The sequence below is a fragment of the Mauremys mutica genome, chromosome 11 (assembly GCF_020497125.1).
Source record: "Mauremys mutica isolate MM-2020 ecotype Southern chromosome 11, ASM2049712v1, whole genome shotgun sequence".
In the NCBI taxonomy this organism is placed as follows: Eukaryota; Metazoa; Chordata; order Testudines; family Geoemydidae; genus Mauremys; species Mauremys mutica.
Genome location: NC_059082.1, coordinates 1,900,382 through 1,919,782, shown reverse-complemented (window position 1 = coordinate 1,919,782; position 19,401 = coordinate 1,900,382). Strand labels below are relative to the sequence as shown.

Genomic DNA, 19,401 nt, shown 5'->3' with positions numbered 1-19,401 from the left:
TCTGCCCGACAGAGATGATTTCTTAGCTGATCCTAAGACTGTAGCACATCAGCAAGTAAAAGTAGGATTACAAACGTCGTGAGAAAAACAAACAGGCTTTCCCCTCAAACACACTCCGTGTCCCTCCTCTGTGTACATGCTAATTCCATGTGGACACACAACATCCATGTATTTTGGGCTGTATTTTTTAATACCAGATTCTGCACTAATTGATTAAACAGCCCATGTTCCATTCAAGGTTAAGCAGCTCATTCTTGGACATCTGTGTGACTCAGAAGCAGTGTGACAGATCTGAGCATGATGTCACACTAGTATAAAAATACTCACAGCTGTCCACTGAGATATGTGTACAGTGGCAGTGGACCGCAACCAAATCAGGGACTTTCTGTACTGTGTTGCCCATGGCAGTTAATTTCCATATTGTCATGTACAGCTAATAATATTTACTCATCTCCCAGTCCCCCAGGAGTGTTAGGTAGCTTAGATGAAGCTTCATTAATAAAGAGAGACAGTCACTATTATTTTGGGTGGTGGACGGGTACACCCATAAGAAAGGTGATGTAAATATTGCCGCGCAGCATAGTCGTAAGCGGAATGAAATCTTTGTTCTGGCTGCTGGGTATCATATTGTTAACTAGGATATCGCAGAGTCATTGAAAGGGCAACCTCAAGGTAGGTAGGCCCTTAATTTACTGCTGGCTTTCTGAGATTCTTTCTTAAAAATCTGTGTCTTTATAAACAAATGCATCAGTGCTAAAACATCAATGCAAGTTGCCCAGCACTTATGAATAACCCTCTAGTAACAAAGCAGCGAGCACGTGCAATGGAGGAAAAACAGATTCCAGTTGATAACTTGCAGGGGGTTGCTATAAATAGCAGAGAGGGGAAAATTATATTCCTCAACCCTCTTCTTTCAAACTGTGTGTGTGTGTGTGTACTCATCCTGTGAACAGATGTGCACACACTGCAGAGTTCTTTTTGAAGTATGTACATGCGTGCACACAGACACTCACAGTGCAGTCCCATTTAACCTTCCCTCTTATCTAAGTCTTTGTCTTCAGCTATGAATCACATACCCAGCAGCTCGCCATTAGCTGCCAACCCCCCATTTCCATCCGTGTGTTTGAGGTGTCTGGAATATTTCAGATAATTGGGGCTGTGCTCTCTTTGTGCATTTGTGTGATGTAGCCTCTGTAGGAAAACTTAATAAGGTTACCTTATCTGACAAAGGATATTATCATAAGGTTCTGAAATGATTGTGAAGACTCATACAGACACCTCCCAGTTACAGGGATTGTTCTTCAAACAGGAACAATGTAGGGACTTTTTGTGCCAAAACAATATTGATAATTCATCAGGTAGGGATTGGGTTGTAGCAGTGTAATGGAGAACAATACGTTTGTGGCAGGAGGTAGAAATCTAGTAAGAAGCAATAGAAGTGAAACCGAGACATGGAATCAGAGGAATAGATTACTACAAAGTGCAGAAGAGAGTACGGTATGAAACATGGCTAGTCTGGATACAATAGATGCAAAGGGAAGCGTTGATAATTATGTGGTTCGGCAGAAAGGACTTAAAATAATATTTTGTGCAAGGGGAATAGGAATGAGAGAGGAGGAAGCTGGAAATATTCCTAGAAAGGAAGGACAAGAACTTGCTGAATTAGAAAGATAATGCATGGGGAAAGAGTTTGAAAGCTACAGTTGACAGTTGACCTGGTCAGTAACGAGCAGTTGCAGGGTGTAATATAATCGTGTCACTTCGGGGTTTTCTTTCAAAGCTGGGGTCCTTATTCAGAAACTTTCCCCATGTGGTGAAGCAAACTGAGAGTTTAGAGCACTGTATACAGAGCAGCATATCCGATAACTAAAAACACTGCATTACTCTACGTAGACAGAAACTTCACAACGCACCAGATGCTGTGGGACAAATCCTGAAAGACTTGCATCTTACTCAGACAAAAGTCCCATTGAAATTGAATTATAGATGTTAATAATCCTTGAAGTTAATTTGAGAGTCATTCTTCGTGCCAGTAAAACTCTTCCTCTCCAAATCCTCATCGGCAATGCTTTATTTTCTGTGATGAGAAGGGTGTTCTAAAGACGGTTTTCGGTTTCATGCTCAAGGTGGCATCTACGTTACTGTACGTAGCAAGGAAAATAAACCCTTTCAAACTACAAACTATCCTTTTAAGAAGTTGCATTACTCTTGATGTCATAGCGAGAGATTCTCAAGCATTAATGCTTCAAAACCATTGTTTAAAACATGTCACTTCCCAGGTGCTACGTGCAGCTGTCAATGCTTTGGTTTTTCTAGGATTGTGCCAATTGTGGCAATTGAATTAGATGCTCCAGTCCCAGACACCTTTTTGCCCCCTTTGACGTGCTCCTCAAATTCTGCCCTCCTCCTGCCTCCACTTCTCTCTGCACAGGAGATCACCAATTTCCTCCAAGAGACCATTGACGTTCCCCCTTCCTCTCCTATAGCTCCCGTCTCCTTCTCCCTTAACCCCTTTGCTTGTCCCAGTGATCCCGTCCCATCTCCTAATCCCCTTTGCACCCACTCTCACCTCCCCTTACTCTGCTCGTTAACACTGCACTCCCCTCTGGCTCTTCCCCTCAGAATACCAAAATGCTTTTGTCTTCCCCCATCTTAAGCAAACCCATTCTTGACTCCACTTGCCTCTCCAACTACTGCTCCATCTCTCATCTCCCTTTCATCGCTAAGCTCATTGAACATACTGTCCATAATTGCTGACTGGAATTCATTTCTTCCCGTTCCATCCTAAACGCTCTCCAATCCAGCTTCTGCCCCGGCACTCCACTGAAGCTGCTCTCCCCAAAGTCTCTATTGACCTCCTCCAAGCCAAAGTTCAGAACCAGTACCCTATCCTCATCCTCCTTTCGGTCAGCCATCTCTGAAGGTTATAGATGGTGATAGATCTTTGACCATCATCATGCTCTTCTTGAAAGCTTGTCCTCTCTTGGTTCTCCTCCTACCTTTCTAATTGCGCCTTCAGTGGATCCTGCTCCTCTCTGCCCCTGCCCCCTGCTCCAGGTTTCTGTGGGTTTCCACAGGACTCTGTCCTTGGTCCCGTTAGTGTCTCCCGTCTATACCGTATCTCTGGGTAATCTCAACTGCAGACCCACATTCAGCTCCGATTGCTGTGCTGATGACACACAGATCCACCTCTCTACTCCAGACATGTCTCTCTCCATCTAACTAAAACCTCGGTCGGTGTCTCTGTCATCTCTCTGTCTAGCCGTCAGCTCAGGCTCCATGTGGCTAAACAGAGTTTTGAATCTCCATTGCAAACCCTCCCTGCTACCTCCTTTCTCAATCATTGTGGACAGCTCCACCAGCCTGCCGCTCAGGCCCTACCTGGGCATCATCTTCGACTTGGACCTCTCTCTAGCTCCTCAGCTCCAGGCTATTCGTTCTGCATAACCCTCGCTAACCCTGGCCCTTTCCTCGCCATCCACACAGCTAAACTCTCAGCATCTCACATCTGGATTTCTGCAACATCCTTTTCTGTGGCCTTGAGAAATGCCCTATTCGTATCCATTCAGCCTGCTGCTGCAGAGATCACGTTCCTGGCCTGTCGCTTGGACCAGGTCACCCTTCCGTTGGCATCCCTTCACTGGCTCCTCCGCCTCCGTGGCATCAAACATGGGCTGCCTGTCTTCACTTTCAAGGCCACGGGCCTATCCCCACCCTACTTACCTTTCCTCGGTCACTGTTGAGAGGTCGAGGCCAGCCTCCACTGCCCCCTGGTTATATTTTCAAACAGGCCCCTTTGCACTTTTTCCCAGGGTGCTGCTTACTTCCCCCACAGTATGCTTGTTCAGCTCCATGGTTTAGCTTCACCTCCACCCCTCGCTGCCCACTCATGTGGATTGGAGAGTAGCCCCACAGCACCTAGTCTCCCATGGATCGGGACTCCTGAACTGGGAAGGTCACATGGGGTGTGGGCTTACATTTTCCTTACTCCCCCACATTGCCACATGAGGGCAAGTGTCAGTCTGGCCTGAAATTAGCAGCTCTTCTCAGGGTGCTAGGCAGATAACCTGTCGGGATTTTGGCTGTGCAATGAATGGATTGCCCCATCATTCCTCTGGCAGCAAACTCTTAGTTCACTGGACTTTCACTGTGTGTGTTTTGGTTGCATACCCATGTGTAGCTTTGAAGGGATTGGTTGCCTATTTTATTCTCTGCTGCAGCTTTATTTAGCAGGTGGTAATAAAAGGTAATAAAATAAAGGTAATAATTGGAGATATACCAATCTCCTAGAGCTGGAAGGGACCTTGAAAGGTCATCGAGTCCAGCCCCCTGCCTTCACTAGCAGGACCAATTTTTGCCCCAGATCCCTAAGTGGCCTCCTCAAGGATTGAACTCACAACCCTGGGTTTAGCAGGCCAATGCTCAAACCACTGAGCTATCCCTCCCCCCAAAAAACAAGTAACATTTTTACTTGTGAACACAGGGAGGTTAATGAAAACTGCTCTTCATCATGGGAATTGCAAATTTACAGTCCTGGGGTGTTTCAGTGAGCAAACTGTGCCAAGTTCTTGGGAATAAAGCTAAAAGCAATACATTCCACTGTTGCATCAAAGAGAAGTTTTATAAATAGACTTACTGCTATGCTAGTTTGATGTATGCGTTGGTATTAGTGACAGATTCAAACAAGCAAATGCTGCACAATTTCAGCTCCCAAGCAGGCATACCTCCCACTCCTCCCTGTGTATTCACAGGGCCAACAGGAAAATCCCCTGTTTTTTGTGGAAATCATAGCCAGCCTTCAGCACGAGGGCCGGCATGATGCCTCAGCCAGTAGATGGTAGAGAATATGGACCACTTCATCAGCTGGGGTGACTCGGGGTAGTGGGGCTACACAGGTTCACACCAGCTGAGGATCTGTCCCTGCCTGCATGAAGGAGGAGGTGGTCAGAGTCTACACAGAGGACTAGGGTATACAGCTCTGTGGTCTTTTATCCAGGATCTTTGCCAATGGGAAGGCTAGTGACAGGACTGGGGTAGAATAGGACAGAGGCAGTAGATTGTCACCTCCCCCCTTTGGCTTTGTGGAGTTGATCTATCTTGGATATGTGAGAGCTGTCAAACACAAAATTGCTGGGAAGGCTAAAAATTGCCCTGAGCTTATAAAAGTAACTGACGGGGTTATTTTGCAATTACTGTCTGGAATCCTGTGAAATGCAGAGATTATATTATTGTCAAAGCCGAGAAACAACTTGAAGTAAATTGCATTTTATCTGGAAAAAGTGCAAGTATTTGACATCGTAAAAGGCAGGTTTAGGTCTCCCGTCCCTATATTATGTTTCTTTAAGAACCGCTTTTCACAGCTCATATTTTTAGAACTGATAAATGCCCATGGTGGCTCCATGCTGAGATTTGCACAATATCCTTATTTTCTTTCTTTGCTTTTCACACAGGCAGGCCTATTTGCAGGTTATTTTGAGAGGCATTAAGGGAGGCAGCTGAGAAAGTTTGCTGCATAATCTGTTTCTGAAACTGTGGTAGAAAAATACATTTTTGAAGCTGTTTCTCCACAACAAGTTTGAGTTTAAAACTTTATACTCAGCTTTGCCACAAGGTGTTTCTCTGCCGTGCATATGAGAGGAAGGAGGGATACGTAACCTCTTGTGCTCCAAATATACATGAAGTCCTGGCTTAAAGTCTCCTTGTTCTGCTTAAACCCTTCAGGACATATTCTCCTCTCATTTGCTTCTGTGTAAATCAGGAGTAACTTCATTGAAGTCAGTGGCGTCAAACTAGGATAATGCCAATGTATGTGAAGAGAGACTCGGCCCTTGGTATTGTTGTGGCTCTGTACCTGGTAACGTGGATTAGAATAGCTAGCGCGAGGGGCTAGGAGTCGGGGCTCTTTGGGTGCATTATTTGCTCTGCCTTTCATTTCTCCAGAGTCAGAAATATACACTCCACTTCTAGAACGTCGGCGTCTTTACGCATTTTAAAACATGGGTGCAGTCTTAGGATACCTGCAACGGGTGCTGCAGGGCTTGATTTTAATTACTGTAAGGCACTATGGAAGTGCCAAATATTCATAGGACCAGAGAAATGTAGCACTGGAAGGAGCCTTGAGCGGCCACCTAGTCCCTCCTGCCTGTGCTAAGGCAGGACCAAGCAGACCTAGCTCATCCCTGACAGGGGTTTGTCCAGCCTGTTCTTACAAACCTCCAGTGACGGGGATTCCACCACCGCCCTTGGAAGCCTGTTCCAGAGCTTAACTACCCTGAGAGAGTTTTTCCTATTATCTAACCTGAATCTCTCATGCTGCACATTACGCCCATTACATCTTGTCCTACCTTCAGTGGACATAAGAATCGCCATACTGGGTCAGATCAATGGTCGGTATAGCCCAGTATCCTGTCTTCTGACAGTGGCCAATGCCTGAAGCTTGAGAGGGAATGAACAGAACAGGGCAGTTATCAAATGATCCCCCGTATCTGGCAGTCAGAGATCTGGGGACAATGAAGCAGGGGGTTGCGTGCCTGCCCATCTTGGCTAATAGCCATTGATGGACCTATCCTCTGTGAACTTACATAATTCCTTTTTGAATCCAGTTACACATTTGGCCTTCACAGCATTCCCTGGCAATGAGTTCCACAAACTGAGTGCGCATTGTGTGAAGAAGTGTACTTCCTTATGTTCGTTTTAAAGCTACTGTGTAATTCATTTCATTCGGTGAACCCTGGTTCTTGTGTTATTTGAAGGGGTAAACAATGCTTCTTCAAGTGCAGTCCCTGTGGGTGCTCCACTTCAGGTATTGGTGCGTCCCGGTGTCATCGATCAGAGATTTACAGTAGCAGTGTCTGTGTGGATCACGCATGCTCCGTAGGCATCCTGTGGTGCCGTTGGTGCCGCTTCTAGTGTGCGCATGACTGAGCCCTCCAGTTCCTTCTTAACCATCCTCAGCTGAAGATGGAGCTCTGGGGCAGTGTTCATCACTCTTGCCAAGCCATTAGAATTAGTAGTTTAAATAGTTAGACATATAGAAAGTTGTAGTTAGTGTAAGTTTTTATTACCAAAAAAAAGAAGAAAAAGTTTATTTTCCCCCAGTTTTCCCTCCCCACACCAGGGTCGGTTAACCGTTACCATGACGTGGCTCCTGCCGCGAAGCAATGCCTGTTTCTGACGGGCACTCCTTGTGTGTACGATGTCTCAGTGAGGTGCATATCCCACAAAAATGTGGCCAGGATAGTAACCTGAAGGTGAGAGCCTGGCGTGGCCGGGATTTCTGACTCAAAATGATCCTGATGGAAAATCTCTCCACCCAGAGATGGAACAACGAACCTCCTCTCCGGGCACCCCCCCTTCAGAGACAGGAGACATGCCTTCCTCTAAAAGACCGAGGAAGAGAACACAGACATCTCCTCAGAGAGCACTGCAGAAACACACTCTGTCTCCTGCCAGGTCGCTACCCCCGATGCTGACATGTGCTCGGATGGGCATCTGTGATGCTCCGGGCACCTCCAGCACCGTCGAGTCCTGAGCGAAGGAGATGGAGTTAAGACACAGATGGAGACATGCCTCCTCCATGGCACCGAATTCACCTGTAAGGGACTCAGTACCAAGCATCTCCTCAGGCACCATGCCTCCACCTCCGGCACCGACATCGCAGTCAGCACTGGTAGAGAAAGCCAAGTCGGCACTAATCGTTGCCACCACATCTGACAGCACCAACTTCGGTACTGACGAGAGCGCCACTATCGCCACCGACGGTACCGACATCAGAAATGCCACTGAACCTGCTGCAATAGAGAGACTTGGCTATCTCGTCGGCACCACAGTCCCCCTGGCTTGGTACCGAGGACTCTCCTGAACGTTACTGTGGGGATCCCCATACTTCTCAGACTGCTTTACATTCATCCAGTGAAGACGATGAGGATGTGTAGGTACCATGCACCTTCTCACCGCACCACTCATCAGCAAAAGACTGAAGACCACCCTGGACCTATATGGGGTCCAAACATCCGTATAGCCAGATGGATCAACTATGGTATGGACCACCATGGAAGTACCCAGTGATTGGCCTTCCCAATGAAATGGGCACATTGGGAACCCTGAGCAGCCTACAGGGGCCCTCACTCTAGGCCACCCACAGCTCAGAGGTGAGCTGAGATCTCAGCCCACAGGCAACGGAGGCTCAGGACATCAGAGAGGACATTGAGATGGGCACAGATCAGGAAGCTACTTCTCCTGCACACAACTCTTCCTCCTCTCCGGATGAAGCAGTTATGCCACCGTCACCTACTTTGGCAGATGACTTCAGACAGTTCCAGGAACTGTTTAAGCGAGTCACCCAGAGCCAGGACATCCTGCTGGAGGAAGTTCAGACAAACTAGCACAAACTGGTACAAATTCTGCAACCTTCCTCCACTTCCAAGATCGCTCTGCCTGTTAATGATTGTCTCTGCCGGTTCCAGAATCACATCTGGCAGACACCAGCTTCGATACCGCCGACGTGCAAAAAGGAGGATAGGAAGTATTACTTCCCCACCAAAGGGGTAGACTTCCTCTTCTCCTACCCGCCTCCAAGCTTGTTGGTGGTTGACACCGCCAATCAATGCTCAAACAACAACAGTTTAGATCGAGCCCTCAAGGTAAGGAAAACAAGAGGCTCAACCTCTTTGGATGAAAAATTTACTCCTCGGGGACATTACAATTCAGAGTCGCCAATTATTCTGCTCTATTAGCAAAATATGATTATGATAACTATAGGAAATTGAGCTCTTTCACTGAGGAGTTTCCATAGGAGAAACAAGTACAAGTCCAGGGCATTCTAAACAAGGGACAGCTCGTTGCTAAAACAGCCCTTCAAGTGTCTTTTGATGTCACGGACACAACAGCCAGAACCATGCCCATGTCTGTAGTGATGCTCCGGGCATCCTGGTTGCAATCCTTGGGCATTCCTAAAGAACTCCAAACCAAGGTCTAAGATTTTGCCTTTTGACTCAGAGAAATTGTTCTCGACCAAAATGGATGAGGTGCTCCGCTCAATGAAAGATTCTTGAACCACTCTGCACACTCTAAGGATCTACACCCCACCTGTGAAGAGAAGGAAGTACCAACCTTATCAGCGGTCCAGAGACTCCTAACTGACAGCAGCAACGGCCATATGAGAACCAAAACAACGTCAACGTTCGCAGTGACAGAGAGCACATCAGTCTCAACCGTCAACTTCTCAGTTGGCTCCACCAAGCCACAATTTTGAAGTTTTGGTTGAGGGTCTGGATGACCTCCCTCACCAGGCAGCACTTTCCTTCATCTTGGTGACTTATTACTGGTTAATTTATCAATTTGTTCAAACATGTCCTCTACTGACACCTCAATCTAGGACAGTTCCTTAGATTTGTCCCCTATGCAGAATGGCTCAAGTGTGGAAATCTCCCTCACATCGTTTTCAGTGAAGACTGTTGCAAAGAATTCATTTAACATCTCCCCAATGGCCTTGTCTTCACTGAGCACTCCTTTAGTACCTGGATTGTCCAGGGGCCCTACGGATTGTTTGGCAGGCTTCCTGCTTCTGATGTACTTACAAAACCTACCAGAATTTTTTTTATCTTTTGCTAGCTCTTCTACAAATTCTTTCTTGGCCTGCCTTATTATACGTGTGCACTTGACTTGCCAGAATTTATGCTCCTTTCTCTTTTCCTCAGTGACATTTGACTTCCAGTTTTTAAAGGATGCCTTTTTTCCTCTAATCACCTCATTTACTCTGTTGTTTAGCCCTGGTGGCATTTTTGGGGGACCCCTTACTGTTTTTGTTTTGTTTTTGTTTGGGGTATACATTTAGTTTGAGCCTCTGTTATGGTGTTTTTCAATAGTGAAATACCTGCAAGCTGCATGGCAACTCTTGTGACTATTCCTTTTAATTTCTGTTTAACTAGCTCCCTCCTTTTTGTGTAGTTCCCCTTTTTGAAGTTAAATGCTACCATGGTGGGTTCCTTTGGTATTTTCTCCCCTAAAAGGATGTTAAATTTAATTACATTATGATCACTGTTACTGAGCGGTTCAGCTCTATTCACCTCTGGGACCAGATCTTGTGCTCCACTTAGGAGAAAATCAAGAATTGCCTCTCCGTTTGTTGGTTCCAGGACTAGCTGCTCCAAAAAGCAATGGAGAACAATTGATCACAGCCTCTTCATGACAATCTTTTACATATTCGAAGACTCTTACCAGCCCCCGCATCTTCTTTTCTCAAGACTAAACATTCCCAGCTTTTTTAACCTTTCCTTACAGATCAGGGTTTCTAAACCTTTCATCATTTTTGTTGATCTTCTCCAGACTCTCTCCAATTTGTCCACATCTTTCTTAAAGTGTTGTGCCCAGAACTGGACACGATACTTCAGCTGAAGCAGAGTATCTCCATTTCACTGTTGTCGAATTTGAATAATCTACGTCAGTTTTTCTTGTTTGTGACTCTTTGGAGTACATGGGCAAAAGGTGAAAAGCAAGAATTGTGGGGAGTCCCATGTGAGGCAAGACTTGTCTGACTTTTCTTTAAAGTCCTGAAGTAATAACCAGAAAGACCACTCAGGAGTGTTGTGTTGCACTGGGGGGGAAACTGCAGGGCAATTGGTAAAGAAAAATGCAACCCGTATTAGAGCAAGCAGTGAAGGCATTGGCTTACATGTCAAAGGGGACTGCAGTGGGGAGCAGGGTATGGTTGCAGCAGCAGAGCAGATCTTGGGATTGATATTGTAGAGTTGATATTGTGGTGTATGTTGCTGTTACCAGAAAAAGGCTACAGGTGAAAAGGCTTGCATCACTACTTTAGGTCACTTTGGAATTTCAGTGGTAAAATAATTTCTAGTAGCTACACTTGGGGCATAAGTCTTTGTAAAGGCCTGCTGAGCATATGAAAACCATCATCAAGCAGTGATAGTTTTAATCTAAAAATGCTAATTGTGTGTATGTATGTGTTTGTCTCTTGTTACAAAAATGTGCATTTTAAATATTCTAGCCTACAACTGCTTATACCTTAAAACAGAGTTAGGTGAATGAATGTAACAAAACACTGTTCCCTATAGTAGCAGATTGGAAAACATAACTTATACTGAAAGACTCAATTTGCTCAGTCTAGTTAGGGTGTTAAAGGATGACTTATTCACAGTCTGAGTATCTACATGGGGAACAGAAATTTGGTACTAGAGGGCTCTTCAGTCTAGCAAATTTTAAAGTGAGGTTAATTAACCACTGGAACAAGTTACACTCACTGGACATTTTAAAATGTTTTTCTAAAAGAGATGCTGTAGTTCAAACAGGAATTTAATTCAGGGAAGTCCTGTAGCCTTTGTTATGCAGGAGGTCACACTAGATGGTTACAATGGTCCCTTCTGACCTTCCAGTTTATGAATTAGAGCTGTTCGCATTACAGAAGACTTCCTAGCAGCTAGTTGCCTACATCCCAGAAAGATGATACTTATATTTTGCTCTGTGCGCGCGATATTGAAAGATCTATGTAGTAATAGGATTGGCACAAAAATGATAAAAGCTACCTTGCTAATTGATCAAAAATATTCTAAAAATGTCAAGTTACTTTGTGTGCTGTTGAAACAGATAAGAAGAAAGCAGGACAATGTGGCATACAGCAGAATGGGGGGTGTTTGTACCCTGGGGAAAACAGGCTTCTGTAAGATAGCAGTTATTGGTTATGCCCTTGTTATGAAACATACAAGACCTTCCATTAACCTCCTGCTGATATCCTCAAAATGAGTTTTGTGAATTTCACAGCTCATGACTAATGTGCTTTTTAGAATTGAAGGTTTCTTCCTCTTTATTTGACGCTGAAGTCTGGGATGCCAGATTTGTAATTGCCAAATACTTCTGGGCTGATCCAAACTCGAGGAGTTGGGGTCACAATGACCAGCGATTTGCCTTTTCTACCTAAAGGATAAATAACTAGGTTATTGCTGACTCTGATATAAAATGAACTTTAGAAAAAATGGGCACTGGAGGATGAATGCTGCCTTTGCAGGAGGCGGAATCAGGTACTGTTTCTTCCAGATCTTTTGCTATGTGTTGTTTACTGCCAGCTGTGTTTAGTTTTACGTTACACTTGGTGATACATTTAGTACACAGATAATAAGGGATGGGATGTGGTGAAGCTAGAGAAAACAACTGCTGTGATTCTGGTTACAGAAGCCATAGGAGGGACTACAGGGGAGAGCTAGAGGACTGATGTGAGGACTGGAAAGCAGGCCTTACAATGAGAAACTTACGGAGCTCAATTTGTTTAGCTTACCAAAAAGGTTAAGGTGTGACTTGGTCAAGGTATATAACTTGACAACATGCCAGTACTTATATAAGTACTGGCACCACTCACTGTGTGTCTGGCGCCGCCTCCTGGTCACTCTGGGGTCAGCTCTCGAGGGCGATGCCCCTCCCCGCGGTTGCACACTTTCCGTCTGTCTCTCTCTCGTCATTGGAACTGCAGCATTGTCTTCGTGACTCAGCCCTCTGGCTAGGTCACTCTGCGTTTCCCCCCTTCCAGGGTACAGTCCTTCAATTCTCTCTCACTCCCAGTGACCCAGGCAGTCTTCCCATTCACTGTCCCACCGGTGCCACTTCTTCGGTGGCTGGTAGGGGAACCCGGGCCCACCCAGTACTCTGGGTTCCAGTCCAGGGACCCAACCCAGCAGCTCTGGGCTTTCCTCTCCCAGCCCTCACTGCTCCTTCCCTGGATTGTTTCCTACAACTCTTGGTTCCCCTCCTTGCTCTGGGTGTACCAGCTCCAAATCCTCCTCCCTCTTCCTAGGGAGTGACTGCCCTATTCCAGAAGCAGCTGCCCCCGTCTGTTGCCAGCTTCCTGGCTTAATAAGCTCTGCCTCTTCCTGCACAGTTGAGCCTGCTTGCAATCAATTCCCTGCTCCCTGGCTCTTCCTTCAGGTGCAGCCTGTGGCATTAATAGGCCCACTTGGCCAACATAACCCTTCCAGTGCTGTGTGGGGTGGACATCCCATCACACACATGGACAATGTATCAGATACTAAATAGGTTTTTAATCTAGCAGACAAAGGCATAACAAGACCCATTGGCGCTGGAAACTGAAGCCAGACAATGTCAAACTACAAATAACATGCATGTTATTTCAAACAGTGAGGTTAACTAACTACTGAAAAAAGTTACCAATGGGTGGGTGGTGGATTCTCCATTGCTTAAGGTCTGTAAAACAAGTTTGATGTTCATCTAAAAGAGTGTCCTAGTTTCACCGCAAGTTATGTTTTTGATGCATGAATCACTGGGTGAAATTCTATGGCCTGTATTATGCAGCAGGTCAGAGTCAATGATCATAACTGTCTCTTCTGACCTTAAAATGTATGAGTCTGAGAGGAGCTTGAGCTGTGTGTGATTTTCATCAGAAGGCCAAGATGGAATTAATTCCACTTAACTTACTACAGTCAACTTATTGCTTTTTATAGTGTATGGATCTGTGACTGTTTTTAAATGTCAAAAACTTTACTGCATAGAATTCGGTGCAGCACTGAAGTGCTTGAGCTTTTATATATGCATGTGCTGTTGGATAATCACCGCGTCAGCCCATCAGTGCAGTTCTTTAAAATATGTTTGTTCCATCTCTTTGTAACAGAAGACACTAGCGTTTGTCTTCCGTTCTTCAAAACCATGAATAGCCAGACAATAGAATCTGTGAGGTCAGACCAGATGCACTCACTGAAACAGATCTTTACTGTTTGTTGGAAATACTCATTAAAAATCCATGAGGATTTTATGGATTTGATATTATTACAATATCATTATATGATGCATGTAGCACTGCCATGGTTAAATACGTTAATATCCTGTCATCTGTACCTCCTGCTTGCCTACATTTATGCACATGCCGCTTTCAGCATGCAAACACTTGCTCATGCAAATGATAAAATTTACATGTGAAAAACGCATTTGTGCTCTATTCTACTCTACAAAATGGGGTCTTGCATTTAAATTCCTTCATTTTCATGGGCAAGTGAAGATATGCAAGAGAAGGCATGTGCAGCTGATTACATGGGCATTGTGGAAATTTGGCCCTCAGTATGTGGGCCAGTTCCTTAGCTGATGTAAATTGGCATAGCTCTATTGAAGTGCTGGGAGCTACAGTGATTGAGACCAGTGGAGGATCTCTACAAAGGCACAAGGTAACACAAAGGCTGTGCCTTAGTGGTGTTATTGATACGTAACATTTCTACATAATAAACATAACCATTAGAACAGTTACCATCAACGTGAGGAGAACTGTCACTGAACGACGTGTCCCAGAATTCCTGTGTAATCAGTGTTTAATGTTGTAAAATGAAAAAGTCATAAATAGTCATTGGTTGCTCTTGATGGACTATGAAAGTCTGCGTTAGCTGGATTACAACTGTTTTAAAAATACTGCTTAATATGCACGTATTGCCGCTATCCATATGCTGTGCTATAGATAACTAATGTGCAGATATTGTTATCCCCACTGCACGGACACAGTAATTTTGTGCTTCTGTTATGTCTCAGTATTGGGAAATATAGAAAAAACCGAGAGCTGCCTAGGACAATAAGGGCCTGTGCTGCTAAAACAAAGGCGATTATAGCAAACAGTGCTTAACACTTAGCTCTTCATCTTTAAAGCACTTACTAAGCATGAACTGGTCCTGAGATGGGCTAAGTGCATGTGGACATTATGGGCGCTGCAGCAGTTTTTCCGCTGACGTATGTAAGTAGCCGTAACTAGGTTGACAGAAGAATTCTTCGGTTGATCTAGCCATGTCTATACCAGGGGTTAGGACAGCTTAACTATGGTGCTTAGGGTTGTGAATTTTTCACACTCTTGAGCAATGTAGCTGATCAATCTAAATGTTAAGTGTAGGCCAGGGTTAAGTATTATCTCTCCCATTTTAGAGATGTGGAAACTGAGAACCTGATGCTCCCCACTGCCTAGTGTCCTCTTTTACACGAGTGCAAACAGCTGCCCAACTCTGGTACATCTGAATACTCCACTCACTCCCCCTGAACATCCACGTTGCGCTGGTCCAAACGAAAGACTGTGAAGAATCCAGCCCAGAGATGCAGGCAGGTTAACTGACTGGTCCAAGGTCACACAGCAAGTCCATGTTGGGAGTTACTTGCTCCCATTCCCAGGTTCAAATCACTAGGTCCCATCTCAGAAAGCATGGTGATGGGGTGCGTGTAAATCCTTGGACAATGCTGTCTCAGTACATTGTGCAATTTGATATTATATTGTCTGATTATGTCTCAATAATCCAGCCAACAGCACTGACAATACATCTAAGACTTAGGAAATGACTAATAGATATGTTAACTTTTCAACCTTCATTCTCATTGGTGATGAACTAGTCTAGGAATAAGCAAGATTGATTTACATCCAAGCATTAGTGTGGAAGGTATACGCTCTGACCAATGACTTTCTGATGGCACTGGCAATGTTGATTGTCTTTTGTAGCATTTGACATTTAATTCTAATTCAGTTGGATATGTTATTTTTTGCTGGCTTTCTGCATTAAATATTTGCATTCCTCTGTGGTGTAAAATAGCTGCCAAATTCTGTCCAGAAATAGTGAGTGAAGTGCTTCCTGCAGTTGTAATGTGTAAAGACATTCTAGGGGGGCTTTGGGATAAAATATGGTACATTAATGTAAGCTCAGGGCCAGAATCTGCTTTCGGATGCCCTGCTGGAAATCCAGTTTAACTCCATTGAGTCCATGGAGTTAGTCCAGATTTCCACCAGCGTCCCTGAGATTAGAATTTAGCACTCTTGACTTCAGTTGCCTTTCATATGATGAAAGAATTTGGGCCTGAGACATATTTTGACCCCGAGGAATAATCCTGTAAGGTTTCAGGTAAAATCCCAAGTGACAGTAGCAATGGACTGGGGGAGAGGCTCCAATGCTATGACCAGGGTTTCGGAGCTGGAGAGAGATGACTCAGGTGGTGCAGGAAATTTAGGGCCAATGGACCGGACACTGTTTGGGGTTTTTTTCCTCTGAAGAAATTCCATTTGAATGCATGAAGTGCCTGTTTCTGCATTTTTATGATGTATATAAATGAATTTTCAGCTGGCATTGTAACTTGCTACCTGCTGCACCAGGAATTCCAGGAAACTGCAGCTAAAACCTTTGCTGAATAGTTACAGTTCTTAGGCTGAATGGTCAGCAGGGAAACAGAAGTGGAAACAGTGTTGAAAACAAAGGACTTCAAAATCAGAAATGAAATACAGGAGTAAAATGTACTTGCAATAGGAGAGGACCTTTGCCAGTCTTAGTTGCTGCCTGCAAAGAAGCCCACTTGATAGAGATAAATGACCCAGCATTTTCTAGGGCCACAGTAGGGCATCTCAAAGTGTTGTATATGGTGTTCCTGTTCTTCCTGTCGTGTACACCAGAGAAAATCGGCACTAATTCTGAAGTTATGGGAGGAGATTTTTGTCTGGTGAAAATGTGGGCTAGGTGTTTCGTAGTTAACAAACTTTTTTTGTTTTGTCTAAAACCAGTGTGTATATAAATTGTAACGGGGGCAGAGAGCTGTTGCACATCTTCCTCCACATGGCGGGAGGGGGTGAACTTCATGAGCTTACGCTGTACAGTTCCCTGAGCGGTGCAAGACGGTATCATTTCGGGTTTACTCTCCAGAGGGGAGTGTGCACTTGAGTATTGGGCAGTTCCTTAGCTGAGCCTCCCCGTGTGTGTGCTGGTTAAGTGCAGTCTGAAGCCTGAAGCTCAGTGGCACCCCGGGGGGAACCCATTATCCCCCCCCCCCCGCCTTTTTTTTTTTTTTTGCTCAGCTAAGGCTGGAAAGTTATTAATAGCTGCTGAAAATCGCGTTGAATGTTCTGTGTTGTGGAGGCTGTTTGCAGGACACCCTTTGATGCCATCACAAATGTCTGGATGTTAGAAGACCAAAAATGGATGTTGTACCCATAGGCCTCCAGAATTGTTCTCTCGCTGTCTGTCTCTCTGCTTAGCGTGTGGCTGGGTTTCCTTCACACTGAGATTCACCTTTGATCTCATTCTTTTGAGGAGGGATGAATGACTTCGACTTTGCACAAAGGAATGGGATCATGAGATGAACAGGCAAATGCAAATCCCTCCCACTTGCTTGCTGTCAGTTATATACAGCTCTGAAAGGATTTCCCCATCTCTTGGTATGCATGTCACAAAATCTGACAGTCCCCAACCTGTATCAGTTAATCAGGGCTGCTGTTTGGAGAGGAGCTACAAGGCCATGCCAGGGTTTTAGAGCAGTGTTTCCCAAACTTGGGATGCTGCCTGTGTAGGGAAAGCCCCTGGCGGGCCCGGCCGGTTTGTTTACCTGCCCCATCTGCAGGTCTGGCCGATCGCGGTTCCCACTGGCCGCGGTTCAGTGCTCAGGCCAATGGGAGCTGTGGGAAGCGGCGTGGGCCAAGGATCGGCGTGGGCCAGTGGGAGCCACGATCGGCCGGACCTGCTGACGCGGCAGGTAAACAAACTGGCCCGGCCTGCCAGGGGCTTTCCCTACACAAGCGGTGTCCCAAGTTTGGGAAACCCTGTTTTAGAGCATGAGAAGCTGCATTTCTAATATTTAGTTACCAACAATCCCAAATGGTAAGAGGCCTTGATCTACAGCTGCTGGACAGCAGCAAACAGCCTCTACTGTTTCTCACCCTTTTGTATGCCTTCCTCTGTCTTTAATCTGCCTCTGACCAGCCACTGGTCACAATAAACTACACCGGCTACGGATCAAAAACTACAATAAAGTCTAAGACGACAAAATACATTATAAGGAATTGGTGAAAATGAAACTCTAGGGGAAGACTTTTCTCCTAGGACCTGCATTGTGGAAACCATGGAGGTGGCTGAAATGCAGTGAAACTCCTAAGCCCTTGACAAATTCCAACGGAACATTTTAATCAAACCTAGACATGAAAACGAACAAACAACTCCCCTCCCTAATGTTTATAGAAACATTTCCGTGAAATTATAAGAAAATCAGTGACATCAGATTTTTGCTTGTATTTAAACCTCTCTCTGCAGTATTCGCAACCCAGGGCTTGGCTACACTTACAAATTTGCAGCGCTGCAGCAGGGTGTGAAAACACATCCTCTCCAGCGCTGCAAATTGCGGCGCTGCAAAGCGCCAGTGTGGTCTGCGCTCCCAGCGCTGTCCGTTATTCCCCACAGGGAGGTGGAGTACGGACAGCGCTGGGAGAGCTCTCTCCCAGCGCTGGCGCTTTGACTACACTTAGCGCTTCAAAGCGCTGCCGCGGCAGTGCTACCGCGGCAGCGCTTTGAAGTGCTAAGTGTAGCCACAGCCCCAGACATTGCAAGAGGAGCGAAAGCGTAAGCAGCACTCCCAGAAAGTGAATCAGTCAGTCCATGTTTTCGGTTCCAGCCTTTCCTCTTTTATTCTTTTTGAAAAAAGAAAATGACACTAGCACCTATAGGTGCCAAAATTGGAGCCCCATTGTCTGGACAAACAGGAAGAGGCTGCAGACTCTTTGGAGCAGAGACTATCTAAAGATTTCGAACCCGATCCTGCGAAAACTTATGCACATGCTGAACTGTAAACACTCGAGCACTCTCATTGAACTCCGAATTTAAAGTCAAGCCTGTGCGTAGGTCTTTGCAGGATCGAGGTTAAACTCTTCAGGATAGGGATGTAAATAGCATTTTTTAAAAAGTAACCATTTAAATTATTAAAATTGTATCAGTTAAATGTTTAACTGTTAACGAGTTCACCACATAGCTGCGGGAACTATGGGTCCGGGGATCCCATAGTTCACCCCCACATTTTGCCCAGTTTCCAGGCTGCCGCCCCGTGGCCAGAGTCCCGGCTGCCGCCCCGCTCCCAGACCCAGACAGGGGCAAGGGGGCCTAGGCTGGGGTCACAGCTGGGGGTGGGCATGGGGCCGGCACACTAGGCATTTAAACATTAACTGAATACGTTACCGGTAAGACTGATGCTTGTTGGTTAACCAGTTAACATTTTACATCCTACTTCAGGGCAGGGAAAAGTCAGGTGTTTACTCTTTCAGATTTGGTAAACTAATGCCCTGTTAGTGACACAGGTAAGGAAGTTTGATTAGCCAAGATTTTGAAAACTAGGGCCTAAAGTTAGACTCTTCAGGCCATATTTAGGCACCTAAAATACGCAGCCTTATTTCTAAAGTGCTGTCCACTCAGCAGGTCCCATTGAAGTAAATGAAAGTTGAAGCACTTAGCTTTGAAATCTAAGGGCCTAATTCTGTTTTACACTGAGGCCAGATTGCACTGCTCTGAGTGTGTAAAAGGGCTTTAAAGTGAGTACGTGTGTAACATGTGCCCACTTTAGGGCCCTTTAAACTGCCAGAGCAGTGCAATGTGGCCTCAGTGGAACGGGCCCATAGTGTAA

General features: G+C 45.3%; 1 protein-coding gene across 5 annotated transcripts in view; it reads left to right on the top strand.

Annotated features, from left to right (window-relative positions):
* The window catches only part of FRMD5 (FERM domain containing 5), a 283,379-nt gene that overhangs the window by 88,319 nt on the left and 175,659 nt on the right, over window positions 1-19,401 (top strand). The gene's annotated exons all lie outside the window — the stretch shown is intronic.